The following is a 25,951-nucleotide window of genomic DNA, read 5'->3' as shown; positions in this document are numbered from 1 at the left end:
TTATTAATCGAACATCTTTTTTAAGTCATTTTGTTACATATTAAAATTAACTCTACCAATTAAGTAGAGTTCATTTTTTATTCAACAACTGCCACGCTTTGGGACACCTACCGGCTATCCTATTTGCCATAATGCCACGAAATAATACAAATCTGAAAACGCCATCAAAAATTATCGATAACGCCTCATCCCTATGACGTCAGAGCGTCATTTGACAAGTGTTGTGTCCACAAAAAGCGGACAGTCGGCCGGTAATCAGCGGCATTTATCACGGCCTGTCGGAGCGGGTGACGCGCGATGACAGCTGAGCGCTTTGACAGCCCGCGATGACAGCTGAGCGCTGTGACAGCCCGCGATGACAGCCCGCGCTTTGATGTGTCGAGCGCGGCGCTAATGAGCGGAGGTGACGCTTTTGATGTGAAACTTACGAAATGTGGCGGCAAATTCGATGACCAGACATTTTTAATGAGACCGCATGAATAGTGAATGCGGTCTAATTCTCATTGATGTAATTTCATTTTAATTTATTTAACCTCTTGAAGTAAAACTTAAAAAAAATCTAAATAATTTATAATATGTACAACGGCCCTGTTACGACAAAATGCTTTATCCTGTAAAACGTCAACTTGCGAAAAATTAGTTTAAATTTTTTTAACATAAGATCGTTACTAAATTTTATCTAGTGTAGAATGTAAATGTAGGTTCATGGTTTCTTCATTACTTATAATTAATTTGCTCATTAGAACATTATTTTATCGTATTTTTTAAAATTATCTTATAGTACTATAAAAACATGTTTTGCCGTGACAGTATGCACTATGCAGCTAGCCAATATAAAATATTAAGGGGCAAACTCAGCTTGCAGTGTTTTGCAAAAATAAAAATACGCTCAAACTTGGGCGATTGTTATCCTACTACGGTTACAAAACGCTGCAACCCGGATTACAGTGTTTTGCAAAAATATTTCATCCACATTAATTTAGGTTACAGCAAAATGGTATATGATATAGGTATTTCGGTTAAAAACTTGTCCTCAATTTTTGGGTTCAATCAATACAAAGCTTACATCAAGTAGATAAAAAACTATATTATTACAAAACGATGTAACTCGAGTTGCATTGTTTTGTCGTAACAGGGCTGACAAGAGAAACAGAATATAATATAATATAATTTTATTCATGAAACGTCACACAATAATATAATATAATATAATTCAAAACGCAACTAATGTACTAAGTATTCTGCTAATTACAAAATTCATACAAAAATGTTACAAGTTCGTCTAGTTCAAAATTGTGATTAACATAATCACATTATAATAATTATAATAATATATCAATTCACATTTTAAATATAAAAATATTTTATTAGTACTAACCAGAATAATTTTGAATTCAAAATAAATAATATTAAATATTAATTACTATAGGTCTACCAGAAAACCGGGGTAATTGGAATAAAACATTTTGATCCTTTTTAGGGTTCCGTACCCAAAGGGTTCTTCTCGCCGGGTTAGTTCCCGAACCGGTGGTAGGCCCCAGTAGCAACAACGTTCGGAAAACGTTTGAAAAAACTTATTCTGAATAAAATTTTGACTTTGACTTTCACTTTTGACTTTGACTTTGAAAAACGGGACCCTATTACTAAGACTTCGATGTCCGTCCGTCTGTCTGTGTGTCTCCAGGCTGTAACTCAAGAACCGCTATAGCTAGACTTCTGAAATTTTTACAAATTGTGTATATCTGTTGCCGCTATAACAACAAATACTAAAAACAAAATAAATTTAATATTTAAGTGGGGCTCCCATACAACAAACATGAATTTTTCTTTTTTTTGCGGGATATCAATAACTTCAATACATAGGCACTTGAAATATTGACGAAATACTCAGTTTTATTTGTACTTTAATAATTTATTATAAAATTTAAATAAATGAAATAATTAAGGAGGCTCCCATACAAAAAAACACAATTTTCAACCTATTTTTGCTCTACTGTGGTATGGAACCATTGTTGGCGAGTCCAACTCGCACTTGGCCGATTTTTCTCCTTATAGCGGCTGATTCTATGTGTGAAACATGCAAAATTTATATAAAAATTTATCCAATGATCAAGGATATTTTTCGAAAATCTGTCATCTGCCATCAGATCCTGGTAGACATAATATTATATTTACTAGGTGACAAAATTATTCCGGCCATGTTTCATTCTTGTAACGGTTTAGGATTAGTGATCAGTGATCACACAAAGAACTGTCAATTTGATGCCCGACACTATTTTTGAATGCAAGAATCTAACGTGAAAACCAATTTCCATTCCGTTTTAGAAAGGCCAACACTTTAAAATGGCAACAATTTATAGCGCGCGGCGAATCTGTAATTCTTTTGAGCGATAAAATTAAAATGCGCGAGCGACGAAGCGCGCAGCCCATATGCAGTAAAGACGATTCCATTATTGTTTCAAGATTTCAGGGTTCCGTGGAAAGGTTAGCTTTTTGTGGTGATACGAAGCTGGCAGACAAAGCGGCCCCGCGACCTTTGAATTTTTCTAAGAATTAGTGGTTTGAAAAGGTTTTATAGAATTCAAAGACTTAAAAATCTGTTAAATGCTGTGGGAAATGAGTTACATTAGGATTGTCGGTTCTAGAATACTATTTACGTTGTGGGATATGCTTGCGATCCTCAAAGGAAGATCTCCGACTGAGCAAGGAGATTCAAACGATGACAACTCTCTTCTGAAGCTCCAACTCTCATATAAACTTTCAGAGCGTGATTCAGCAGCTTTACCACGAAACCGTTTTGAAACTCAAAAAATCTTACGAGAATGCCGCCTCCTACTCCAACAAACGAGAGATTACGTTGTTAGAGCAGGACGCGGCATTCTCATCCGATTATTTGAGTCTCAAAACGGTTCCTTTAAGTCATGAATGCAATGAGTTCCTTAAAGTCATAGTGCAGGTCTTTTCGATCACTTGTGTCCATTTTTAATCTCATTTTATTATTATCATGCATTTAACTCCACAGAACCCTTTTATCCACTGCAGTTAGAGCAGTTTTGCGGGGTTATTGTATTTTGATTTATGCGGCGTCACGTAAACACGGTGCGCCCGCGCCTGGGCGGTCGGAAAAACTGCGCACTCTATGGCATACGTGGTTGACATACTATATTATTAAAACCAGAGTGGTTAGTCAGAATGCACTCACCAGTTTCAATAGCCAACTTAGATGCCAAAAATGTAGAGGATTTGATATAAACTCGTTGCTCGGTATCGTGGGCCGTGGCGCTTGCGATGCGTTATGTCATAATATGTGATAATATAATTATGTCAAATCCCATACATTTTTGACATCTACAAGTAACTTCGCTCTATATATTGTGTCTATTGTGACCCTTTTGAAAATCTCGTGTCTACCCCAAAATTTGTAAGTTAAGTTTAGCTTACGAGTTGCGATCTTTCAAGGGACCAATTTTTCTCTATTCAGAGACCGGTCTCTAGCAACAAATGACACTAGTAATATAATTGCACCCCCGAGATATGTACCATCGAGGAAATGGACTCATAGGCAGTTTACAGAGTACAGCCCACGTCACTTGTTCGGATTATGTCAATTCAATGTTGATTGTGATCTATGGGATGGGTTTGACATAACGCGACCAAATCACTTGGGACCGCCATCTGCCTAAGAATCAACTTCTCTGATAGTACTAATATCAACGTAACTAGATCATTTTTTAGTCTGCAACAATACTTTATTCATAAACAGGTTTTTTTAACAACTGCGATAAAAAAATAATTTTAATTTAAAATTTCTATTCTCACGACTACATTTTTTAAATTTTGAGTCCAAAAAAAAGTAATTAGCTCATATGATAAGCTTAATTTATTAATTAAGTATGTAAGTAATTAAATATTATCCTAGAACAATGCACTACCTAATTAATGAAAAAATTAGAATTACTATCTAGTGTCTAAACACTAGATAGTAATTCTAATTTTTGTTTTAAATTCTAGACTAGGTCGCATGGTAATTAGTTAACTACTAATATCATGAATTTAGTTGAGGTTCTTGGTTTTTCTATAATTTTCACAGCCTGTAGCCACACTATACAGTATAGACAATAACATACTCATCTTCACACTCAAACGGCCAAATCATGCGGACGCAGACATAATGATGATTTCTAATGAAATAAATCTGAGGGGGAACGAGAGGGTTGACGAATTAGCCAAGGATGCCGCGCTGAGATTGAGAAGGAAACCTGACTACGATCTGTGTTCTGTTTTGAGAGAGGATACGATTGAGGAATGTGACTGGAGATACTAAGTGGGAGGGACGGCCGGAGTTACGAAGCTCTTTTTCCCAAGCGCTGCTGCTGCATACAAAATAGTCCAAAAGATAGACATCACACACCACACTATACAAATTCTGACTGGACACGGTGGATTCGCCTCCTACTTGCACAGATTCAAGCTGAAGGAGTATCCGTCGTGCCTGTGTCAGCCAGGAGTTTAGGAGCCGGTTCCTCACCTGTTACTCGAGTGTCCAATTTTTGCTAGCAATAGATATGATATTGAGCAAAAATTGGGCACATCGATGACGGGTGAGAATCTGCCTGCCATCCTGGGGGGTAAAAAGAGAGATTTGTTCCTCTCTTTTTGTAAGAGGATAGTGTGTGTAACAAACAAAAGAAATTCTAGTAAATTATTGTGATTGTTAAGCTGTGATATTAGGGTAGTTGAACGTTGTGCCGTATTTTATATTTATTGTTTTTAATTTTGACATTTTTAAATTGTCATTTTTATCGGAACGGAATTATTGAATCGCAATTGAATCGTCGTAATATTCTAACTGTAGTCAATTGTTGAAATTTTTATATGTCAGTTAAGAACTTTTTTTTTTTTTTTTTTTTAACTCCTTCTGTCCTGCGATCTGTCCTTAGACATTGAGCTGGATTTTAGTAATTATGTTCTTAGCGTGTATGGAACATATCCAATGATATGACCATTTTGTTAGTAGAGCTCTGTTAAAGCATGTCTTGAGGGGCTCGTCTTTTGAGCCTTTTGAAGCTTCTATTTGGTTCTTCGCTCATTAGATTCTTGGCCAGGTGGTTGGGATGGTTTTCTATTCTCTTAGAGTATTTTTGTAGGCAGTTTTTTATTTCCTCCTTTACAGATTCTAGTTTCAGATCCCTGTGAAGTTGCGTGTTTGAGACGTACCAGGGGGCACCAGTTATCATTCGCAGGGTCTTTGACTGGAACCTCTGCAGGATGTTTATGTTTGATGGAGAGGCTGTTCCCCACAGCTGGATCCCGTAGGTCCAGATAGGCTTTAATATACTTTTGTAGAGGAGAAGTTTATTTTCAAGATTTAGTTGTGACTTTTTGCCTATTAACCAATGCAGTTTCAGGAGTTGGAGATCGAGTGCCTTTCTTTTTGTTTGTATGTGCTTTTTCCACGTCAGTCTTCGGTCCAAATATACGCCAAGATATCGTACGACATCTGATTGTGGGATTTTGATTCCATTCAGCTCGACTTCAGGACATGTTTCGTGTCGTAAGCTGAATGTAACATGGACAGATTTTGTTTCGTTAGCCTTTATTTTCCAGTCTTTTAACCATCGAGATAGTTCATCTAGACTTTTTTGAAGTTTGTTGGAAGCTCCGGCAGCTGTTTCGTCGGTTGCTAATATTGCGGTGTCGTCAGCGTATGTTCCCGTCAGGACGTGTTCTGTGTGTGGTAAGTCTGATGTGTACAGCAGGTAAAGTGTTGGACCCATCACACTCCCTTGAGGTACCCCTGCCTCTATTTTGTACAAATTAGAAATGCCATCGCCTTGTCTTACATAGAAGTGTCTTCCACTTAGATACGCTTTTATGAAGAGATAGTAATTAATAGGTAGGTTCTTCCTGATTTTAAATAGCAGTCCATCGTGCCAGACTCTATCAAAGGCCTGAGAGATGTCTAAGAATGCGGCAGAACACCACCTCTTTTCTTCAAATGTGTTGTTGATTTTTTCTACTATTCTGTGTACCTGTTCAATCGTGCCGTGACCAGGTCTAAACCCAAATTGGTGTTCAGGGATCAGTTTAGCTTCTGCGATTTTTGGAGCCAGGCGATTTAGAAATAAAATTTCCAGTACTTTAGAGGGAGTTGGAAGGAGACTGATAGGTCGGTAAGATGTGACTTTAGTTGCGTCTTTTCCTGGTTTTGGAATGAGGATTATTTCAGCTACCTTCCATTGCGGTGGAATAAAATTTCTCCAGAGGCAGGCGTTGAACAATTGGGTAAGATATTTGTAGCCTGTATTTGGCAGTTCTTTGAGGATTTTCGCCGTAATTAAGTCATAGCCTGGGGATTTATGAACATCTAGTTTTCTAATAGTTCTGATTACTTCCTTTATTGTGATTTTATTGATTGGTAGATCGTTTTGGTGAGTTTGCGTAAGTGCGTTTGTAACATCGTTCGTCTTGGTAGATCCGCAGTCAACGTTAGGAGTGAATACCTTTGACAAGTGTTCTGCAAATGCTTCGGCTTTATCCTTGTCGCTTTTAGCCCAGGTACCATCCGGTTTTCTAATGGCTGCTTGGTGAGAGACAGGCCTTTTAAGATTTTTTGCTGCTTTCCACAAAGAGTAATCAGTGGCTGGTGTGGCATCTAGATTTTTCAGAAAGTTTTCTGTTTGGAGCTGCTTCTGTTTTTCTAGTACGTTTTTTAGTTTTTTCACGATTTTGTTGAAATTCGCCTTGTGTTCTGGATATTTTGTAATCTGCCAGAGTTTTCTAGCACTACTCTTTTCTTTTAATAGGTCTAGCATGTCTTTTGTGTAGTGGCTTGTGTTTTGCGTCTTCATGCTTGGGAGTGGAGTAGCCGACCAGGCAGCTTTTTGAATGACGTCGTTAAAATGTTCAACTGCCTCGATCACGTCATCGTCTGATCTAAGCGGTATATTGAGGTTCAGAGAATTTGTGACTTGTTGACGAAAATGTAGCCAGTTTGTCTTGTTATTATGCAGCTTACAGTTCTTTTCCACGTTTTCCACTGAGGAATTGACATAGGCTATGACTGGTGAGTGGTCAGAGGAAAGCTCAAAGCAAGACTGACAACTTATTGAAGAGCTCGTTATCCCTTTGCAGATGAAGAAATCTACAAGGTCTGGTTTCTTATTTGTATCAGCCGGCCAATATGTTGGTTCCCCAGTAGAGGTGACTGTTAGCCTCATAAACTGCACTGATTTAAGAAGCTGTCGCCCTTTTGGAGTGGTAATACGAGCCCCCCAGTCTGTATGCTTTGCGTTAAAATCTCCACCAGCTATGAACCGAGGTCCTAGGGATTTGAAGAAAGCAGTATAATTTTCATACTTCATATTGTGTTTAGGTGGTATGTATAGTGCTGATATCAACAGAGGGCCTTTGTCGTCATTAATTATTATGTTAGTGGCTTGAATTTGTTCAGTCTGGAAAGAGTTTGTAGCATAGTGACGAATTTTTTCTTTTATAAGTATAGCTGAACCTCCGTGGGCAGTACCATCAGGGTGCAGTGTGTGGTACGTCTTGTATCTTGGTATGTTAAAATATGTCTTTTTTGTGAAGTGTGTTTCGGACACAAGAAGTATGTCGATTTGGTTGGTCTCAATAAACATTTTTACTTCTAACGAGTGTTGTGGTAAGCCATTGGCATTCCAGAGGGCTATTTTGAGTCTGTCGAATTTTTACTCATTGTGGTCATTATGTTGGTTAATAAGTTTGTCATGACACACATCTGATTCATAATTTGTTTCAGCATTCCGAAAAGGTCCTTCATTTCATTTGTTTGGCTTTGGGTATTGTCATTGGTTTCCGTATTTATGTCAAGTTTAGGCGATTTTAGGGTATCTGCATAGGTTTTATTGTTTTTCTCCTTGGTTGTTGTTGGATTATTTTTCATGTGCTGGTGCTGCCTGGTCTTTGTGGTAGCCGAGCTGGTGGGGTTTTGCGGCTCTTGATATTTCCTGTCTCTAATAGGTGGGTATTTTTGTTTTTGCAGCTCCTAAAATACTATACAACCTTTATAGTTAGCCGGATGATTTCCGTCGCAAAGGGCACATTTAACAGAGTCTGAGCGTTCTTTTCGGTGACAGTTGGCTGATAGGTGGTTTCCGGCACATTTGATACATTTTGGGGTACGGTGGCAGTATGATTTTGTGTGTCCGTAATGTTGGCAGTTTGCGCATTGTGGTATATTTCGCACAGGTCTTGGTGGTTCGAATTTTATGCGGTAGTTTAGAAGGCTGTTGATTTCATAAACTTTTTTGTTATTACTTTTTGGTTGCAGTTCTACTATGAACATGTGTAGAGGTTTCTTAGTTAATCTTTGTTTGATGTTCCATATGTTGACTGCTTCATGTCCTAATTCTTTTAGGGCTATTTGGATATCTTCTTTGTCTGTAGAGGGGTGTATGTTTTTTAGAATAACTTTAAATGAACGTTCCTGCTTAGGGCGATAGGTGTAAAATTCTGTTTGTCTTGCCTCTAACTGTTTGACAATTTCTTTGTAGGTTTCGGATGTTTTAGCTTGAATTTTAACTCTGTTTTCGTTTAGCACCCGTATTTCGTAGTTTCCACAGGCGTGTTCATCTGGTAGGTTTTTTAGAGGTTTTATGTTCTCTACTTTATCTACGAAGATCGGAGGGGGTTTTATAGGTTTCTCTTTAATGGTTGGATTTCCATTAGTAACTGCTTCAACATCTAATTCATCAAATCTGTTGGATGTGGCAATAGGTTGACTAAGCCAGTATGTGCTTAATTTGGTTTGCTTTTGTTGGTTTTTATGTTCAGGACTTTCTCTGCGTCTCTTGTTACTTCCTCCTGTTACTTCAGTCCATGAGCTGGAGGTGTGATCTAAGTTTTTGTTTGTAATGTTGTCGTCTGTCGTCTGTGTTGTTTGCGTATCATTGATAATCGCGTTGTTTAATGAGCGATCGTCACTGACTGATTGAGAGCGCGGTCTGTTTAAGAAGAGGCTCCTATGAAAAATTTGTTGCGTAAGTATTTTATTTTGTGAATCTTCCATCTTGTTCCCACGAGCTAGGTCGATAAAAACAGGTCACTAGGAAGGTGACGCCTATTCTCCCTAGAAGGCAAGTTCAACGAAGTTTGCCAGGTCCGCCGAGGTTGAACGCTAACGACTAAGTCTCCCACTAGCCACGCAGTCTCTGGCGCGTATCTCACCGTAGACTTGGGGTGAATTTTTATAGAGGCTTTCTACCTCGTAGCCCGGGCGGTGAAGCCAAGGCTACCGGTCCTGCGAGACATGACCACAGGGTTACGGTTTGTGATGGTCATTTCCTACCATCACAGGTCTGACACGTTTCCGTGCAGGCGCATCGGGCTAGTTAACCGCCGCCCGAGCCTCGGCGTTGTTGTCCGTTTAGCACCACCCAGGGGATACGTGTAGGGTGGGCCTAGGAAAGGTGGTAAATCCTACGGACGCGGACAACATCATCCCCCAAGAACTTTTATGTAGTATGTTATAATAATTGAATATTTTATGGTATAATAAGTATATAAAGATAAAAGATAACAACAAGCCCTGACAACGTTAGGGGGACAAGAAATAATAAAAAAAATGAAATAAATCTCTCCCCAAACCTCTACACAACACCCCCATTTTTTTCTGAGTCCCACACCGCCCCCCTTCAGACCTTCAGTGCCCACAGGGGGGCGTTATCGCCCACTTTGGGAAAGACGTAGTCGGTAGGTGTAATCTGTTGTATCAAGTATGGTCGGTCAGGCCGAAGTCCAGCAGATCGAAAACTTCGTTAGAGCGATGCGACATTAATGGGCTAGTTCTATCGCTACATCATACCCAAAGACTGGAGGTTGAATATTTAAGAGTTCCAGTGAATTTGAAGTGTCGATGTTGAACTAAGCGTTGCAGAATCTACCGCTGGGAGAGTTGCGGTGGGTTTTATCGTGCCCGCAACTTTGCCATAAGCGAGGAGTGGAGCACCATGGGGTTTGAAATGAAATGAAATGAAATGAAATATTTCTAAGTAGGTTAACAAAGTTAACACTTACTTATAGAACGTCGTGTCTACATGAGGCCTACCACCGGTTCGGGAACTACCCCGCCGAGAAGAACCGGCGTAAGATTCCGGCGTAAGGCGTAAGTTTAGTACGAACCTACTAACTTGGAGAGTTCCACATACCCCGGCTGTCAATCCACCGGGGAAGCGAAAAACATTTTTCAATGTAGGAAGAAGGGTAGCAGTATCCATACCACAATATCTATAGTTTATTACTGTTAAGCCTGATCAGATAAGGCTGTAGTTATGCACAATTAAACTATTATTAGTTTATGGCACCGTAAATGTTACAAATCGGAGTTTTACTGCGGTAACGAGGAAGTAGATTCAGCACTTTATGACGTCATAATCGCCGATTTAACAGCCGTTAAATATAGTTTACTTGATTAAGTTTGAAAGGAAAATTCCAGCAGTCCAGATTTACATTCAATTATTGAAAAACATGCGAAAGTTCATAGGCTACAACATCATAGGTAAATATTGTCTGTTGCATTTCCTGGCCGAAAATACAGAATACATTTGAATAAAATTTGGAACCTCTATTGCTGTACTATGTAAATTATCTGCTACTCCAATAAACAAATTTTCTACTTTAAGAAGCTCCGTTACTCTGTTTTTTTATGAATTTCGTATCCATTAAACAAAATGATGACAAAGAGAACCAGAGATAACTTGCTTCCCACCTACCGCCGCGCCGGCGGTCAATTTTCCCTTCGTCTTACGACTTTTTGATCGACGCACGTGTCTCGTTTTCAATTCGAAAATATCTTGAAGTTGAATCTCTTTTCTAAATAGAATGCAAGAGCGGGACACTGCCAATACCACTATTAACGACTATTTCATTAATCTCGGATTTTTATAAGCCCATCAAATTACTATGAGACTACCGATTAGCCGACCCGGTTCTGTCAAGATGGCGATAACCAGAGTAATTGTGATCGGCCAATTATGACCGGCAGAGGGAAGCACTCTGAAAAATTAATATTATACTATACGGACTTAACTGAGCGTATCTTGATAACAACGCCACGACAACTGTGCCGATGTTATCACATCTACCACTTTGAAATAAGGTTGAGATCGGTGGAGCTAGGGTAGAGTGTTAGATGGCTTTATGCGGTAGAGATAAGGCAGTTTTATGTAGATATTCTTGATAAATTGCAGCGGAGGTGAAGTTTAGTGGGGGTAGTTGTAATTTATCGCGGCATTTATTGTGGGTAGCTTCGCGGTGAATTTATTATTAAAGCAATTAACAAGTTGCATTATTAATAAAGTAATATTAAATAGGCGTGGATTAGGAAAAGTTATGTGAATGTGATTTGGTTAAAAGTTAAAACAACCCTAAACGTTCATTACATTAAATTAATTTAACTTAAATTTGTTTTTATATGTGGAAACTTATTAGCTGGATTGTGCACTTTTTTGGGATGGGCAAAAAGTGTTAAGCTTGTGTCAGGTGTCAAAACACGAGGCTTGATCGAAAATTCGTAAGACGGAGGGAGAGGTAGTCCGCGAGCACGATGTAAGAAAGTAAAATCCACCTCTATTGCGCGATGAAAACGTATGCCTGAAGTTTCAAAATGCTACCTGTTGTGTTTCTGTTTCAAGGCATTCAAGAAAGGGGAAATTTCTAGCAAGTAAAAACAGTGAGTTCCAAGTTTCATCCGCGGTAACGCGTTTATGACGATACTCAAGGACCCTGTATAGTTCTTTAAGACTGTAACTGATTGGCACTCAAAATAAAAATCAAAATATTTTTTTTCTAACTAGGTTAACAAAGTTAATACTTTTAGAAGATCTACATGTGGTCTACCACCGGTTCGAGAACTAATATAATAAATAAACACTGTCAATATCGTACCTGGCTCATAACTACGTTTTACTTAACCACTTAGCCATGTACTCAGAGCATATAGGTACTGATGCATATACCGACATACCCGAATGAAACTCACTCGCTAGAAACAGAGAAAGCCATCTTGCGGCCAAATTACTTAACTGTTTTTTGTAGTTCTGTATCTCTGTAGCATTAGTATAGTAAAGCAACGCAGTCAAATTGACTAATCAGAATTCTAGACAAAGTATTGGCTTTTATTTTAACTTTCCGTGTTTACTTTCCATTTTGATAGGTCTACCAGAATCAGATGGCAAAAAATGAGAAAATAAATTGACTCTAGCAATACCGGGGCAATTGGAATAAAACATTTTTTTCCTTTTTTTATCCTTTTTTTTCCTTTAGCGGCTTATTATGTGTGTGAAACGTCCAAATATAAAAATGTATCCAATGATCAAGGATATTTTTTTAACATCTGCCATCAAAATTTGCCATCAGATTCTGGTAGACCTATAACGACATGTAACAATCTATTTTCTAACTCTATTTACTAAGCATAGACTATATTTATCTGCAATAAATTCTAAAATTAAAATACTAATAAAGCTGCTGTTAAAGGTAACGTAAACTTGTTAGGTACTTATCATGAGTGTTAGGTATTATAAACTCATCATACTAGCTTTAATTACGTAAATTATTTTATTATTTACTTTACAGTAAACCCTGGTGCAAGGTATCTGGTAAGTGGTATCTTGATGAAACTCTCTAGTTAGTGCTTGTTATGGTTATATTATGCATCATAAAAATGATACAAGAACACGTTGCGTAATCTTACTTTAATAACTAATAATGTAATAATGCGATTATAAGAGATGCCTTAGAGAGAGTTACAAGGGCGGATACTTTTCATCATTCAACGATTAATTACATAACAAGAAGCACATGACAAATATAACATAAGTTGCATCTTTTTTCAATTATCAAAAAATAATAAATAAAATAAAAATAGTTTTATTTCTGAATAGATTTTAAGAAAATGCTTTCAGAATGTTGATACTACGGCGCCTACCACCGGTTCGGGAACTAACCCGGCGAGAAGAACCGGCGTAAGAAACTCGCACGGGGCCCACTTTTTTTACCAAAAAAAAGTGAGATAAAAAATAATTAATCTTTTAAAATAAAATTTACATCGCTGTAACTTAAAATTATACAATGTCAACAAACATACATAATTGTAAGTCATACAATAATGTAGAAGCAGCCTTGCAAGCAGCCATCCTACTCCCAAGATGTGCCATCGTTTATGAAATCATTGACCTTATAATAGGATTTGGCACACAAACACTCTTTGACTACTTTCTTAAATTTACTTTAAACTGAATAAAACTAACTATAGTGCAGTTCGTGTGTACAAAAAATTGCGGTGCTACGCCTAGTTACGACGGTCTACGTCGTGCTACGCCATTCTACGTCGTGCTACGCCATTCTACGTCGTGCTACGCCATTCTACGTTGTTCTACGCCTGCCAACGTTGTATCTCTATTCTCTACGTGGTCCGTAGGTTGATATGCTTTAGTAAAATTATGGTCAATGACAATTCAAATGATAATAATTATGGCAAAAAGTTGACAGATGTAGGAGAGTATGTAATATTTTTATTCAGTTTCTTTGTTAGTTATGTCAATCAAAAAACAAAAGAAGGTATATTGAGAGTATTAGGTAAAAGAGAGTATACAGAAACAAATTGTAAGCAAATTGGTTTACTGTACAAATAGCTACCAATTATTCTACACAAGAGGTACACCGCGTACGTACACGCGCCAAATTCCACTAACCTTTTACGCCGACAACAAATCAAACAATGTGCCAATGAGGCAATAAGTATGTCACGTTGACGCGACATCGTTAACACGTCGATAGATGTCAAAGTGACGTGACAGCTGCCGTCGCGCGTCACGGTGTCAATTGCTCAATGATTGTCCCTCGCTGTCAGAGGTCACAAGTGTATTGAAGAACATTAGCTGTGACAATGTCAGTTTATTGGTTGTGATCAGTGATTTCGTAGACAAAGATGAACCACTCGGTACATGCAAGTTTCTTTGAACACAAAAAACATGTGTTTATTATTATTTTTAACAAAAAACTAAAACCAACTTCCAAGGTAAAAACAATAATAACGTCCTCATAATATGAACTAAAAAGTATTAATTAATAATTTTTCCTATCTATTAGTGCCTTTTTCCGAATTCGGCTAAACTATTTCTGTACTCAATCTTCATAATTTTGAAGTCGGTACCAGATAGCTGAATCTTTAGTTCTCTGACAGAATATTTGAAACTTTTGGAACTGGCACCGACTTCAAAATTATGAAGATTGAGTACAGAAATAGTTAAGGTTTAGCCGAATCCGGAAAAAGGCACTATTAGATAGGAAAAATTATTAATTAATACTTTTTAGTTCATATTATAAGGATGTTATTATTGTTTTTACCTTGGAAGTCGGTTTTAGTTTTTAGTTTAGCTGTGGATATATATTTTTTTTGTTAAAAATAATAATTTCACTCTTTTTAGTTACCTACTAACCATCGCGTTAAGTATATTTAATATTCTACGTATCTTAATTCTTATTACAATTTGTTAAGAGTCAGACGTCGTGCTCACAAATTAATATTATCAGGTAGATAATTTTAAACAATACATTTAAAAAAATCGAAGTAAACAATAAACACGTGCTAGCCGCTAGGCAATTATTGTACCTATAAACTTGCATAGGAATTCGTTCTGTATATGTGTTACGCTCAAAGACCGAAAACGCTCAGTGAGCGAAAAAATGGCTCACAACGCGTTGTGGTAATAGTGAAACGGCCACGACGCGAATTTCGCGTCGTGGCCCTAGTGAAAACGGCCACGACGCGTTCTGGTAATCACAGAAATACCACAAAGCGAAATTCGTGTCGTGGCTGACGTGCTATTCGACCACAACGCGTTGTGGTAATCGAGTAAAACCATGACGCGTTTAAAAACAGCCAAGACGCGAATTCGTGTTGTGGCCCTAATGAAAAGGGCCACGACGCGTTCTGAAACCAGGCCGTGTTCCGCAGGAGTAATTTTATAGCGCCCAACGTATTATACGTGGGAGAGCCATGCTTCGGCACGAATAGGCCGGCTCGACCGGAGAAATACCACGGTCTCACAGAAAACCGGCGTGAGCGCTGTGTTTCGCCGAGTGAGTTAGTTTACCGGAAGCCCAATCCCCTACCATATACTCTTCCCTACCCTCCCCTATTCCCTTCCCTTCCCATCCCTACCCTCCCCTATAATTATCCTATTCCCTCTTAAAAGGCCGGCAACGCACCTGCAGCTCTTCTGATGCTACGAGTGTCCATGGGCGACGGAAGTTGCTTTCCATCAGGTGACCGGTCTGCTCGTTTGCCCCCTTATTTCATTAAAAGAAAAAAGTGTGTGCGCAATACATAAGACCACTCTGGTTTCAATGAAACTAGGCCAGTTACGCAGGGGTAATTTTATAGTGCCCAAGTGTGTGCGCAATACACACTTGGGCACTATGAAATGACTTCTGCTCAACTGCCCTGGTTTCATTGAAACCAGAGTGCTCTTGTGTATTGCGCACATACTTGGACACTTTAAAATTACTCCCGCGTAACGTGCTCTTGTGTATTGCGCACACACTTGGGCACTATAAAATGACTCTTGCGTAACTGGCCTAGTTTCATTGAAACCAGAGTGCTCTTGTGTATTGCGCACACACTTAGGCGCTATAAAATTACTCCTGAGTAACTAACCTGGTTTCAGAACGCGTCGTGGCCGTTTTCATTAGGGCCACAACACGGATTCGCGTCGTGGCTGTTTTTAAATGCTCAGAACGCGTCATGGCTTTTCTCGATTACCACAACGCGTTGTGGTCGAATAGCACGTCAGCCACGAGTCACGACACGAATTTCGCTTTGTGGTATTTCTGTGATTACCAGAACGCGTCGTGGCCGTTTTCACTAGGGCCACGACGCGAATTTCGCGTCGTGGCCGTTTCACTATTACCACAACGCGTTGTGAGCCATTTTTTCGCTCAGTGAGCGTTTTCGGTCTTTGAGCGTAACATATGTATCAAAATCGTGTAAATATAAACCGTATAAACGAAGTATTTTTTATACTAATTGCGATTGTGTTTCTTATTCCTATTACGGTGTAGATTAGATATGTATGTCCACACTGTGCACTTTCATCTTCAATTTTCGTCATTCAACTTTCGTATTGGCGCATTCAATAATTGAATGCATCAAAGAACGCAACGCCAACATTCTAATTTTTTTTGTTCGGTTGGCCTGAAGAAAACGGGGCACTATGGGAAAAAGACAGAAAAATTTTGACGAAAAAATACAACCCCCAATGACCACCCCTTTTTATTATACCAATCTATAGGGGCGCCAAGGGAAGCAAATAAGCTCAGATAAACTTTTCTCAAAAATCAACCCCTGTCGAATGACAGGCCGAAATGTGACCCTCGTTAGTATGGCGAAAATACTTCAACCCCTTAATATTATCATAATCTTGGTAAATGTTTACAAACCTACCCCAATTTATTTGACAAACTACTACAAAAGAAACTCAATGGAGCCCCGCTGCGCGGCGCTCCTATTTCTGGGTGTTGTGGTCTAAGTTCCAACCTAACCTACTTTTGGACTTTCTGGATTGTGTTTGTTTTTGTTTTGGCGGGGGGCTGCGCCCCCCGAGCCCCCCCTTCGGTATCCGTGGCTGAGTAGTTAAGTAAGACCCACTCCTCACAGCCTTGAGATGCCTTAAAAATACATACTTCGTAAACATCACAAAACAGATGATCTTATTTGAAGATTACGAAAATCTCAAATGCGAATTTCTTCTAAACGGAGAGTTTACTGGCGGTGGAAACGGTAAGTAGGAGTTTATCTCACCCAAAACAATCCTCCTTAACCCATGTCACCAACATTTAATTGACGTAGGTTCCTAAACCTTAGCCAAATTTTTCGCCATACTAACAAGGGTCACATTTCGGCCTGTCATTCGACAGGGGTTGATTTTTGAGAAAAGTTTATCTGAGCTTATTTGCTTCCCTTGGCGCCCCTATAGATTGGTACCTATATTCAAAAAAGGTGGTTATAAGAGGTTAAAATTTTGACGAAAAAGTATTTTTTCCATAGTGCCCCGTTTCCTTCAGTCCAACCCAAATTTGTGCCTTACGCTCTGGAGTAAAGGTTGAATTTGTTACTTATGTTCAATTTTGTGGTACTTGAAATATTATGTATTTTGAAACAACATTATGAAACAACATTAAGTATTTTTTTTTTTTTGGAGTGAAACCTAATATAACAAAACAAAAATTTTGAAAATCGATTCACAAACGGCGGAGTAGTGGTCGAACATACAAAAATAAAAAAAAAATATCCACAGCCGAATATATAACCTCCTCGTTTTTTGGAAGTCGGTTAAAAACTGGATGATGCTTGCAACTCCGTTGCGCCAAAATCCGTTTCTTGCGCGGGAGTCATTACATTAAACACATTTTCCGGGATAAAATCTATCCTACGTCCCTTCCCGGCACTCAAGGCATCTGCATACCAAATTTCATTAAAATGTGTTCAGCCTAAAGAGTAACAGACAGAGAGACAGACACATTTTCGAATTTATAATATTAGTATGGAAGCATGTATATTTTGTCGTTTTTTACTTAAAGTTTTTGTTTAGCAATGCGTTGTCTGCTAGCCAATCTATGCGATGCTAACATTACATGAGTCTAAATACAAGTTCCTCTATTGCTAAGTACTCATATACGGTTTTGCTCGATAATTTTACTCCAAATCGAGCAATAACCACCGTGTGGACGGCAAAACTGACAGCTCGAAGGCTCGCTTCGAGCCGGCTCTATGGAATTAAATATGTCAAATATGTCATTTCCTTCGATTTGGAGTAAAACTATCGAGCAAAACCGTATGTGAGTACTTAGCATTAAAATATATAATTATTGGCATCGCGTACAGTTTACCCACTGAGAATTTTGAATATTTGGCTTTATGGGGCACTCACTTTGGCGATATTTTAACGGTTACTCGTCATCTGTCTTTACGATCATAATGTTAACTTATTGCTTGTGATGTCTGATTGCCTGTCAAAGTATAAATTGCTCATGATAATAAGTCTTCATTTGCGACTAATACGTACAGCTACTACTATATATAGCTCAAGGTATTTGATCAAATGCTAATTACCAAACCAGGAAGTGTTTCCAATAAACTCCAAATTTGAATCACAAAGTGTCTCGACTAGACTTATTTAAATGTACACTAATCCATACTTCCATACTAATATTATAAATGCGAAAGTGTGCCTGTCTGTCTGTTACCTCTTCACGCTCGAACCGCTGAACCGATTTGAGTCCCGAGAAAGAACATAGGATGCTTTTTATCCCCGAAAAATGTACGGTTCCCGCTTGATAAACGGATTTTGGCACAACGGAGTTGTTTCAAGATGAAATCAAAATCCCTTTTATCGATTATGGTATGATTTATTACAAACATATAATAAACCATGGATCATATTGCGAGGGCGAAGCCGCGAGGATAAACTAGTCACACCAATATTATAAAAGGCGAATGTTTGTAAGCTTGTATATTTGTAGCTCCTTTACGTCTAAACGTCTGGAGCGATCTTAATAAAATTTGGTATGGAGCTAGTCGATACTCTGGCTAAACATAAATGCTATTTTTTACTGTGGAAAAATATCACAATTTATTTTCCATTATAAACCGCGGGTAACACCGCGGGGCACAGCTAGTAGTAGCTAATATATTTATTAAGAGGGCGACTAACCCAAAAAATCAAACATCATACTTCTCTCTTCACACTCACGCCCGTCTTTCATATGCCAGGTGAAAGGATCACGCGGAATTATCGCCAAGTTAGTTTTTTTTAATAACTCGATAAAGTATATACAACATTTAAAAAATCCGCGAGTTCAGTTTCTCAATGATAGAATTTTATACAATGTGTTAGAATATTAACTCAGTTTTTTTTTTAATTTTTCATATATTGCCATAACCGTGCAATACGCACTGTTATGGCAATATATGAAAAAATCTTGAAAAAAAAGAAAGCATCTTTGGGATTTTTTTGTATCGAGAAAATTTTAAGATACTTATCGTGTTTCCGCTAGGTCAGATAAAATGACAGAAAATATAAAATGAAATGATTCGGGGCCTATTTTCAAGTATAAAAATGAATCATAAAATCGACAATTTTGGGTTAGTCGCCCCCTTAACAAGGTATTCATTGAAATTTTGTTAACCTAGGAGGGCAAAACAGACCTACCGAATAGTAAATACCATCCACTGTATCACCACAGAAGTCACAAGTGCGTTAATTTAGTAAAAAATCCAAATGGCGAATCTAAAATAAAAATTATAAACTATCCTAATTCCTTTCCCGGCACATAAAGCATCTCCATATTAAATTTTTCAAATTGCTTTACGCGACAGACAGACAAAAACTTTCACATTGTTAATATTAGTGTGGTAGCGTAGTAACTACATTTAGTGCTGTCATAATATCATTATTAAGTACTTAAAACACAAAGAATTGTATGCAGGTGTGCGATTTCACAGGAACAATAAAAATTATCGCATCGCGTTTTATGGGGCTCACCTACACGACCTCATACGGGCAAGGGCAGAGTTATTATCCTGCGGTGTATAATACGTACTAATACTATTATAATTGTGAAAGTGTATATTATGTTCGTCTTCACGATTTTGATAAGATTTGTTGTGAAGATACCTTTAGTACCTACCAATGGTCCAGATAAAGGACACTTAAAACTTGGTCCGGATAAAGGACATTTCTAGGCCGGCTCTTCGCTGCTAGATAAAATATGTAACTCTAAACTTCTAAAGATACACACAATAATATGGTTTCGACTATCTACTATACTTGAGAAACTCTACAAATGTCTCTATTTTGACTCGAAGTGGATGACGATTTAGATTTGGCTTCGATCGTGATCCGTACACTCAAAACAAAGTAGAAAAAAAATCGACATCGCGTTGACCAAACGTGAAACTTCTCGAAAATTTGTTATAAATTATTATCGAGCCACCGCCCACCGCACGATCGGGCGCTAGTTTATATAGTCGGGACTCGGGAGTACCAAATCCTACTAAAATCGAGTTGATTCGATTCTCGATTTAGTCGAAAGTAAGCTGGGTTCTGACTATGCTTAAGGAACCCCGAATCCATGTTGAAGGTGAACCTCATCATAATAATATATCAACCGTCGCTCCCGGCGACGCCACAACTATTTACAACTACTTAACGACCGACCTGACTTTGATTGATTGATCGCTGATAATAATTTGATTACACAGATATCTATAATGTTATATCTTATTTACATTTAACTTGGAAGTAACTGACATTGAAAATGTGCTTAAAAATCGATGTTGTTATGAGAAACTAATTGACAACATCATCATTATCAGAACTATCGGCTATCACTAGCGCCTAGTCGGCGAATAGTCGGCAAAGAGCGCGGACTATCCGGCTTCCTATTATTTTACTATTATTGAAATGTTAATGACATTTAGACGAAGGAGAGCCATGCTTCGGCACTAATGGGCCGGCTCGACCGGTGAAATACCACGTTCTCACAGAAAACCGGCGTGAAACAGCGCTTGCGCTGTGTTTCGCCGAGTGAGTGAGTTTTCCGGAGGCCCAACTCCCTAACCTATTCCCATCCCATCCCATCCCTACCCTCCCCTATTACCCTATTCCCTCTTAAAAGGCCGGCAACGCACCTGCAGCTCTTCTGATGCTGCGAGTGTCCATGGGCGACGGAAGTTGCTTTCCATCAGGTGACCCGTTTGCCCCCTTATTTCATTAAAAAAAAATGCATATGAATAATTAAAGTTAGAATATAATATTACTTACATATTATGTATATATTTATACCTCGAGTCGCCGTTTAAACCTTGGTAACCGTAGCGTGAAAGTTGTTAAAATACTGACGCCAAAGTCATACGTTGACAGCGACGTGACAAAAATCATTCGGAGCACGAAGGCTCCGAATGCAGTAACAATATGAAATGTCAAAATTAAAATTCCAATGGAGTTGGCAAAAAATGAAATGTCAAATTTGAAATTCGAACGCTGTAGCTCGCACGCCATTAGTGTATAAATTGCAGCGATTCGGCCGAACGCGTAGGGGTGGCAGCGCCAAGTTAATAGTGCTAGATATACTTGAGCTCTTTTTATATTTTTTGGCAGCCCTACGCCGAATTATTGGTACAGTGTTGAAAAGCAGACGGTAGCCGTTTATCGTGCCATCGCGAGCCAAGACCTCGGCCTTCCAGAAAATTACAAGGAGGCATAACAACGGATGAGGCTTTGAATTTGTTTTATCGCTTTTTAATGACAGTCTTAAAAAGTGATTAAGATGCTATATCAATATAATGTCTACAAACTATATATAACATAACTATATTATAATATTATTAATGATGTTTTAATTAGGGTTCCGTACCCAAAGGATAAAAACGGGACCCTATTACTAAGACTAAGACTTCGATGTCTGTCCGTCTGTCTGTGTGTCTCCAGGCTGTAACTCAAGAACCGCTATAGCTAGATTATATAGAAATTTTCACAGATTGTGTATATCTGTTGCCGCTATAACAACAAAATATACTAAAAATAAAATAAATTAAATATTAAAATGGGCCCCCATACAACAAACATGATTGTTTTGCTATTTATTGCTCAATATCAATGACGGCAACACATAGGCACTTGAAATATGCACGAGATACTTAGTTGTATTTGTAATTTAATAATTAATAATAAAATTCAAATAAATTTTATAATTAATTAATATATCCCACACAAAAAACACAATTTTCAGCCTATTTTTGCTCTATTGTGGTACGGATTCCTTCGTGTGCGAGTCTAACTCGCACTTGGCTGATTTTTATTAAATTTTGATGAGGTCATGGCTCTCAATTTGTTTCCGATGTCAATAATGAATCATATAAAAATTCCATTACGTTTCCAAAATAATATTAACATTTTCAGAATTCCACTCGTGATGTTCTGAGCCGAAAATTATAGGATTTTAGCTCTTTATTTTAACAAATCTTCATCTGTTGAAACTGAATTTCAAAGAAAGATAAGTGTTTACCTACTTAATTGTATAAATCCAGGGTAAAAAATTAATATTTCGGTCTCAAAAACATGGTGCGATTCTGTCGAAAAATTACACATAATTATAATATTATTAGGAGTGTTTTAGCTTTAAGTAGAGTCTTCTTTACATTAATTTAATATGATTGAATGCTACATTATAGCAATAACAAGCTCATTACTCGTCATAAATCAATCGGCACACCACATCCAGGTTTCGTGCGTCCCGCGCACGTCACATAAATCAAGATGGCGGCGATAACGAGCCAGTCATAAAGGCAACAACGGGAACTGCTTTACGACTCATAATTGTGCTTTATTCAATAACCCGAGAACATAGAGTAGCTGAAATTAGAGATAGGACTATCAATCTACAGAACTACATAATTTTATTTATGTACAAGTTGACCCGACAAATGTTGTTTTGTCGTCGAAAATAGATGTAAGTAAGCCAAATTTTAAATTAGGTATCCGATAAGGACACAAAATATCAAAAAATTGGTCCAGCCGCCAGCGGCTTTAGCAGTTTCAGAGGAGTTCAGTATAACGTGGTCTACCACGCTTCGGCACGAATGGGCCGGCTCGACCGGAGAAATACCACGGGCTCACAGAAAACCGGATTGAAACAGCGCTTGCGGTGTGTTTCGCCGAGGCCCGAGTGAGTGAGTTTACCGGAGGCCCAATCCCCTACCCTATTCCCGTCCTTGCCCTTCCCTATTCCCTCTTAAAAGGCCGGCAACGCACCTGCAGCTCTTTTGATGTTGCAAGTGTCCATGGGCGACGGAAGTTGCTTTCCATCAGGTGACCCGTTTGCTCGTTATTACATAAAAAAAAAGTTTAGCAAGTAACACGAGAACACAACACACAAAGTAAGTATTAATATTGTGACAAAGAATGCTATTCTTAAGAGGGCTACTTAACCAAAAATCAAAATCGTCCTTCTCTCTTCACACTCACGCCCGTCTTTCATATTATGCCAGGTGAAAAAGGACGACGCGGAATCATCGGCAAGTTAGTTTTACTATGAATAGAAGACGAACTATAATGATTATGAAAAAAAATTTTTTGAGCAAATTTAGGTTTTATCAATGCCTTTTTAATTATTATAAAATATTAAAGAAAAGACAGCAAACTTCGAAGATTAAAGCAATTATTTTTAACAAAAAAATAAAACCGACTTCCAAGGTAAAAACAATAATAATATGAACTAAAAAGTATTAAATAACTCTTACTCTATAATAGTGCCTTTTTCAGAATTCATCTAAATCTCAACTATTTCTGTACATACTACAGTCTTCATTATTTGAAGTCGGTACCAGCTAATTTTATCGTGAGTTCAGTCAGTGTCAGAATATCTGAAGCTTTTGGGACTGGTACCGACTTCAAAGTAATGAAGACTGTAGTATGTACAGAAATAGTTGAGATTTAGATGAATTCTGTAATAGGCACTATTATAGAGTAAGAGTTATTTAATACTTTTTAGTTCATATTATTATTGTTTTTACCTTGGAAGTCGGTTTTAATTTTTTGTTAAAAATAATAATTTTATTCTTTTTAGTTATCTACAAGATAAGGCTTTATGCGTAAATAACCACTACGAATGTTAACTATTCACATTATGTTACTGTAAGCGAAATTGTGGTAAATGCTTGCAGTTATCTAAGCGATGCTGCAGTTTAAATACTTTTATCTTTAAAGGTTCATGTTTTCATACAAATTTCAAGGAGTCCCCTCGATTCCTCCAGGATCCCATCATCAGATCACCACTTTTGTGAACATGGTACCAAATTCGAGTTAAACTCTATACAACACAAAAATAATTTTGAAAATCGGATCACAAATAGCTGAGTTATCGTTGAACATACAAAAAAATAAATAAATAAATAAAGATACATACAGCCGAACGTATAACCTCCTCCTTTTTGGTAGTCGGTAAAAATGTGTCTAAAACAAACTTTTTTGTAAAAAAAAACTATCGAACATTTTTTCAGTAATCGTGTTTTCGTCTTGAGCATTTAATCTTCATGAACTGAAGTTACTTGTGTAAAAAATCAGTTTTCTAGACCTTACAGATTTTGAGATCTAGGTTTAAGTATGTAGTCAAGTTAGGGGTCAGGGTCAGGGTCAGGAGTATAGTGTTTCTTAATCTACGATTAGATGGCCACCATGCTAGAACGAACGTTAAAAAAAGTATGGACTTCTCAAAACATAAAATCCGTGACGAGCTTTTCGATGCCTGATCTTTGAAATTCAAATTGGTTTTACATTACTTTGTAAACTCTATTGTCATTCATAAAATATTGAGAAATATGTTTTATTTTGTACACAATAATAATAAATGTTAAGAATAATAGGATAGAAATCTAAACACTAAAATACAATCTAAAATATACAGATATATTATATAATATACAAATATTTGAGAAATTAAAAAAAAAGTAACATAATATATAAGACAAAAAAATAGTTTTATCGACAACGTACTATAGTATTAATATATTTTATTACAAATATATTTTCTACACTCTAAAGTGCTGGCAACGAACATAATGAAACACAGTTTATTCCAGCACTGGTAAATCCAGTTACTGGCGTGAAAGGAAAAATAAATATAGCAATGTAATTTGCTATGCAAACTACATAATATTTCTGTTTTGGTTATAACTTCATACAATTAGGCTTGAGAGACAAGAGTATAATATGATAATATTACGACCACCGGTTGCCTCGCCTCGTTGATTTTAAATTATTATATATTATATATGATAGCTATTTGATTATCCATTTTAAAAGGCGAAAGTGTGCCTGTCTGTCTGATTGTTTGACATGCTTAAAGCTTATCTAGTTATACAATTTGATTTTATTTGCGAAGACGCATTGTAAAACATTTTTTTTCTATGTCACAACGACCTACGCCTAGGCCCTAGGCCAAGTCTAGGCCAGCTGAATATAATTATCTACTTTATAAAGGGGTCTTAACTCGGAGGTTGTGGGATAAGCTGCACACACCCTAGCTGAATCTTTCCCCAGCCTAGCTGGCCCAGTTTCAATGAAATCGGCCACAGTCACGGAACCCGGTGCGACAGGCATTATACAATAATATAATACTTTAGAGTTTAGTTACTTGTGGGATACTCTTTAGATTATAATATTATTAATTAATTAGTAATAACATGTTTTATTGCATTTTGTTTACACTCCCGTGACATCACCTGTCACCGTCACGTCAGTTGTCACGCTAATGACGGTGTTGTGACAGCTCGCAACAATTAACCACATTAATTAACGCCAGCTCGTATGAATTTTAAGTGCGGTATTAAAAATTATACCGACATGCAGGTAGGGTTGCCACTCAGGTATGAAAGCTTGGTAGATTATTCTGTAAATCCTGGCGCCTTGCGACTCCGCAAAGCTTTGGTAGGGGCTCCGTGAGAACAGGCACTAGAAATTAATTAAACATTGCACATAAATTAAAGAATTTTTTATAGATGTGCCAATAAAGTGGCCGGATTGTGGCTTTACAGACTAGTCAGTCGGTAAAGCCACAATCCGGCCACTTTTGTAGTCGGTGACTAGTCGGCGAATAGTCGGCAAAAAGCGCCGACTATCCGGCTTTTTATTATTTTACTATTATTGATTTTACATTTAAGAAAACATAATATCTTCTTCATTCTTAACATTTATAATTAAAAATACATCAACATCTGAAATCATGATCGGTTGGCCGACTAGTCGGCCGATTAGTCGGCTTCTTTGCAACCGACTAATCGGCTAGTCAGCTAGTCGGCCAAAGTCATGATCGGAACATCTCTAGAAATTTTATGTACTTAATTATTTAT

The sequence above is a fragment of the Aricia agestis genome, chromosome 5 (genome assembly GCF_905147365.1).
Source record: "Aricia agestis chromosome 5, ilAriAges1.1, whole genome shotgun sequence".
In the NCBI taxonomy this organism is placed as follows: domain Eukaryota; kingdom Metazoa; phylum Arthropoda; class Insecta; order Lepidoptera; family Lycaenidae; genus Aricia; species Aricia agestis.
This window is presented reverse-complemented; position numbering follows the sequence as displayed.